Source organism: Engystomops pustulosus, chromosome 2, assembly GCF_040894005.1.
Source record: "Engystomops pustulosus chromosome 2, aEngPut4.maternal, whole genome shotgun sequence".
NCBI classification, from domain to species: Eukaryota; Metazoa; Chordata; class Amphibia; order Anura; family Leptodactylidae; genus Engystomops; species Engystomops pustulosus.
Genome location: NC_092412.1, coordinates 134,560,850 through 134,567,202, shown reverse-complemented (window position 1 = coordinate 134,567,202; position 6,353 = coordinate 134,560,850).

Here is a 6,353-nt window from a genome sequence, read left to right as displayed (position 1 = left end):
TAGTCTTTCTTTGAAATAATTTTTACACTATTAGTAAATGCCATATTATGTATTTCCTGGAATATGGATGCTTTACTTCTATTGAAGTGGATTTCCTTACTCTATTTCCTCATTAGGTTGTGTAAGCAGAGCATCCCACTGAGCTGTGTAGTACTTTTATTAGTAAAGCGAATTGGTTGGTTATATCAATATACAAATTGCTTAATTTTTTGTGTGAATAGAAAAACTCACTTTACTAATCACCAAAAAATACCATTCCAAACTGTTTTAACTCTAAACTGTTTTAACCGCTTTAGGATGCAGCCAGTATGTACTTTAAAGGAGTTTGCCCATGAAAGGAAATTCTCAAATTTCAATCCCCTAGTGATTGAAATTTCTGGAAATTACCCCTTACTTTACAATTTTACTCAGTTTTATTACTGTTTTAGCTCCTGTTTTAAGATTCCTCTGTGCTATGAGATGCTGTGCTAGCAATGTGGTTAGATTATCAGAGTTCATGGTTTATATACACTTTCATTTAGCTTCTGAACATTCACTAGTATCTGACACATAGAAAGAGAGATGAGACAGATTAGAGATGAGAGATGATGAGATTCATGAGATGCATGTAACGCATAATTACATTCTCAGCCCTGCTACACCTCGGCCAAAAAATACACTGTCAGCCCTGCTGTGCTTCTCTCTCTCCCCTGGATAAATACCTGTAGATTGTAGATTTACTCTTCTCACAGTATCGCATGCCTGCAGGAAGTTTCTCTGTGTATGAGCTTGTCTTGGAATGCAAGGGTGGAGGCTGAAGACAGAGAGGAGAGGAGAGGCTAAAGTCAGAAGATTAACGGTCGGATCCAGGGGCTGCTGGGGGGCCTTTATATAAAATAAACCATGAAGGGACAATTTGCTATAATAAACTAGGGAATATTTTAAGGAACAGGGGACTGTTTTAGTTTCTGAATTTTTAATGCCACCATGTGAGTTCACTGCAAAGGGCCCACTGAGGCTCTGTAGCCCAGGGGACTAATGAAACCTGGAGCCGAACCTATGTATACATTAGGACTGATAGAGACAGGTTGGAATTATATCTGTGAAATGCTGTATTTTTGTTAATAACAGTGAATTAGAGAATGTGTTATTTTGTTATCCTTAGTATATTTAAGAATCTTGTCTTTGCGGGAATACCCCTTTAAGGCTCAGCCCTTTTTAAAAAAAATATGATCAGCGTCTCTTCTTATAATAATAACACTTTAACTTATGTAAGTGATTATGATATTGTTTTCTCATGACACATTGAAGATTATGTTTGTAGTATAATTTCGCTGATCGGTTAGGTTTTAGGAAATTTTGGAAAAATTAGAAAAAAAATAAAATTTTCAAAGTTTTCTACTTTTCAGGCAAAAAAAAAATCATATCACAATTTTTTTCTTTGTAGAAAACTTTTGCCAATTGTCTTCTTTCTAATTCCACATATATTTTTTTAAGTTTGGTTAATTTTTATGGATGTTAGCACTTTGGGGCACATTTACTTACCCGGTCTGGAGGATTTCCCGAAAGTGTTTGGCGACAATGCACTGTGCCGCGATTCAAGAAGATCATGCGCCCGATTTACTGCATGTGTCGCTTCCCCACTCAGGTCTGCTGGAATTCACCTTCTTCTTCCCGGGGTATGTAAGTGCATGTCTTGCGCCAGAAATTTTAAGTTAAATCCTGTGGTTTGTCCGAATCCGGATCGTCCGACGGCCCGCCCTCCGATTTGTAGCGCATGAAAGCCATTGCGATTGCGTCAAAATCCAATCGCGTGCTAAATACCTGTCCCAGCAGTGCGATCCCCAAAAATGTCAGAAGACCAGACGGAAATGGGACCCTTAGTAAATAAGCCCCTTTATGTTTATAGTTTTAGTAGCAAGTTCTCCGGTTTTCAAGAGATTTGAAAAAGGCTATATTTTTGGTGGCCAATTTAGTTTGGAAGTGCCTTTTAGAGGTTTATGTACTTTTTAAACTAATCAACATTTGGGAAGCATGTTAACCCTTTAAATCAAACAAAAATTGATTGGACATTTTTACATTTTAATTTTTTTATAAGAATATTCTTATTTAGCCCTAAAATATACGCATTCAGAGGGTATAAAAGATAAAAATACAACCCAAAATGTTTTGCCTATTTTTTCTGAGTATGGCAAAGCTCACATGTGGATGTCAAAAACTATGTGCAGAAGGGTATAAGTGCTATTGGGTTTTTGGCGGGCCTATTTGGTTACAAATGTTTTTATGGTGCCACAATGTACTTGAGAATGCCTAAAGTTTTTGCCCATTTTCTAAACACTAAACAAAGAATTTATCTAGGGTTGCAGTGGGCATTTTAACCCCCTTAGGTGCTGGCTCAAATTTAACACTAAGTAAATGGTGCTGAGTAAAAATTGATATTTTTCTCAAATATGCAATTTTAATGCCAAATATATTTTGCCAAACTAATGCCACTGGGGATAAACATGTCAAAAATAATTATGTGGGTTATTAAGTGAAGGAGTACAATTTAGCTTTCTGAGTTCAAGATTGTTTTTTGGGGTGCCATGTCATGTTAGAAGAGCCCGTGATGCTCCTGTACAATAGAAACCCCCAAGAAGTGACACCATTCTGGAAATTACACCCCTCAAATAATTTAACTAGGGTTGTAGTCAGCATTTTAACCCACGAGATGCTTGCCAAAATGGAAGGGGGACTGTGGCCCACTTGTTTTTGGATCTTAAGGAACACCTGTTAAGATTCTGCTCTCTGAGAAACACTGCTCCTTAGTGATTTTTGTTCTAGTTCTTGTAAAATTGTATATACTACTCCAATTAGAAATATTGTGAGCCTGTGTGGTTAAGCCTACACTTTGTGTGAAAACAGATCATGAATGTGAGAGGAAATAGGTGGTCACAGGCTCTGATGTAAGTAACAAAGACATAAAAATGCCAAATGTTAGCTAAAGTACAATATCTCAAAAAGTATATCTTAATTATATTAAATTATATTTTTACATCTGTAAATAAAAAGAAAACTATGTATAAGAATATCCTTCTATTAAGCCCCTATAAAACTTAATGAGAATGGTCGATGTACCTCATGTTTTTTATTATGTGTGTGTAAGTGTCTCCCTTCAGGACCTTATGGTGATACTCGTGAAAACAAGTTAAAGGTTCGGGAAGGTAAATTGGCCATGGACATATAGATATCATATAACCCTCAGCAGCCATTTCATGGTCAGGAATGTCAGCTTAAGTGGTAAAAGACATTTCTGAACCAGGGGGCTTTACTCTACATATATTTGAAGTGGTGCACTTTTAATAGATGTATATTGGTCAATAATAACCTGCCCCCCACCAGGGGTCTTTTAAGGTCCGTGAGAGGTCTGGCACCGACCAGTGCGACAGAGTGATGGGGCGCTGTGGAGAAGTTCATATAACACTGAGCTGAGGGCCGTTGCATATATTTCCTAACCGTGCTCCACTACAGCCACACCCTGCCATGACCGTGAGCGAGCAGGAGTTCATATAACTCATTCACGGCTTTGAGACTAGATGGATGACACTTGTATCACTCCTGCTTTTAAAGACAGCTACTTGGACCAGGGGGGTGGGAACTTCGGCGACAAGCGGCAGCACTGGGAGTGGGGGGTGGGAGGGGGGCTCAGCTATTTGCTACCCTTTCATGACCGGCTGAAGTACATGAATGAAGTACCTTGCAGGATTTATCCACTATGTAGCTGGGCTGCATGCTGGAAATTATCCTCATCCCCACCAAAGATGCACCAAAGAGGAAACTTCATTCTGCCACATCCTCAGATGTCGGGACAGAGAAGCAGAGGAGGATGTCTGCAGTAATAGCGAGAGTCTTGTCCTGCAAACCAACAACCCACAACTGCTGATTTCTGCACCTACAGCTATATCCTCCTTAACAAGTAAATTTATATGTGTGTAACGTTGTTTTAATGTATATGTTTTATAAGTCTTATAAGTCTTATGTAAGACCTACATGTACACCATCATATATAAATTTGTGTGTACATGTGTATACTGTATATACATACTGGTTGGAAGATAATGACCTCTATAAGGCGCTGTAAGTGCTTATTTCTACAGCTACATCCTGTTCTCAAAAGCACCCTGGATGAGATGGCACTACCCTCAGTTTGAGCCTTTCAACACAAATGTCGGCAACCTTGACACACATCACAAACCTGTTTCCTTCGGCAGAGCTCCAGGAGTTTCCTCACTTCAAATTTATGCTCAAACCTTATAACTCTGTCCTTCACCTTGCTAAACAGGTCTATTTTTTTTACTAATCTATTATCCTCTCTCTCTCTCTAATAATCCTAAAAGGATTTTTTCTCTCAGCAAACTCACTTCTTGACCCCCCAAAATCTGGTTTCCGTTCTATGCACTTTACTCAAACAGCTCTTACTAAAGTCTCCGATAATCTCTTCTATGCTAAATCCGTAGGTGACTATTCTCTCCTCATTCTTCTTGACCTCTTGGCAGTGTTTGATACTGTGGGTCACCAGCTCCTCCTCAGGATGCTTTGCTCCATTGACCTGAAGGACACTGCACTCTCTTGGTTTTCTTCCTATCTCTCTGACCGTACTTTCAGTATCTCCTTTTCTGGATCTCTCTCTTCTTCTGTTCCCTCTCAGTGTCGGGGTTCCTCAGGGCTCAGGCCTAGGTCCTCTACTCTTTTCCCTCTATACTATATTCTATCTCTCTATTGGACAAACCATCAGGAGATTTAGTTTCCCGTATCATCTTTATGCCGATGAAACCCAACTATATACTTCAGCATACAACATCATCCCTTGCCTAATTCAGAACACTAGTGATTTCCCCTTTGCTGTCCCTACCATTATGTCCTCTCTCTTCTTGAAACTTAATCTTTCTAAGACTGAACTTCTTGTCTTTCCACCATCCACTAACAGAGTCTATCCTAACCTCTACATCTCAATCTGTGAGATAAGGTGCTGGGGGACCCAATGGCAGGGGTTAGAAGAAAGTGGGAGGCCCTTTAAATCTTCAGGAGCTGCACGCGCCTGACTGCCAGACCGTGAACAGGAGCCTGGACAGGAGTTGCGGGGAGCTGGAGCATGGAGAGGGGCACAGGTGAGCCCGCGACCTGTAACATGGGGTCACCATAGCTCCGAAACAGCAGGCCCGCTGTCTTGAGGTTGTGCTGGACTCCAACCTCTCTTTTACACCAAATATTCAATCAGTTGCTCGCTCTTGCCACATGCATCTCAGAAACATCTATAGTAGCTGACCATTTCTCAAAATTAAACTTGTTAAAGGCTAACTGCTGCCCTGATTCACTCTCGTCTAGACTACTGTTACTCTCTAGTAATCGGTTTTCCACTCACTAAACTCTCTCCTCTCCAACCTATTCTTTTTTTAAATCAAAGATCTCTTTATTAATGCAGATATCTCAGAGTAAATTACAGCTTTACATTTCAATCATGTTACAAACTGCATCAGAAAAAGAAAATGACGATAATGCAATCAAACCCCTCCCCTCTCCTCCGCAGAACCCTCCCCCCCTGCGATCTGGTCAATCGTATCAATCTTCCTAACCCACTCCCTCCTGCCCCCACCCCCACTGGGACACTCCATTATTTTTTAAACTCCTAGCTCCCCCCTGGTCTGGCCCGCATCCAGCTCCGCAACAATTCCTCTGAGGCCACCCCGGACAGGCAAGCCACTTTCCCAACTGTTTCTCAAATTTATCCACCGCACCTCTTTTCACATACACCTTCAGCCCCAACTATATGGTGTTATTCAATAATTTCTTCACTTCCCTCACCCTCGGCGGGGCAGCATCCAACCAGTGCATGGCAATAGATTTGCGCACCTGATATAACACCTTAGCAATCGCCAGCTGTTGTTTTCTGTTAATCTCGAGCTCTCCCACAAACCCTAACATACACACTTTTGGATTCCTTGGCACAGTCACTTCAAACACCCTGTGTGTCATTTCCAGTGCTCTGCTCCACAGTTCATCCAGCTCCCTACATGTCCAGAACATATGCAAATCATCTGCATCCTCTCTGAACACCTGGGACAGCACGCATCCCCCCTCAAACCCATCCTTTGCAACACCCGTGGTGTCCGGTATACTCTATGGAGTAGCAACAGCTGCGATCACCTCTGCGCCACATTTAAAGACAGCGTACTTGGAGATGACAATACTTCCCCCCATTCCTCGTCCTCCATGCGCCCGACTCTCTCCTCCCACTTTCTTCTAACCCCTGCCATTGGGTCCCCCAGCACCTTATCCAGTAAAACATATATAAAAGAGATATTAGCCCCTTCATATGTTTAGCAGACACTACCCCC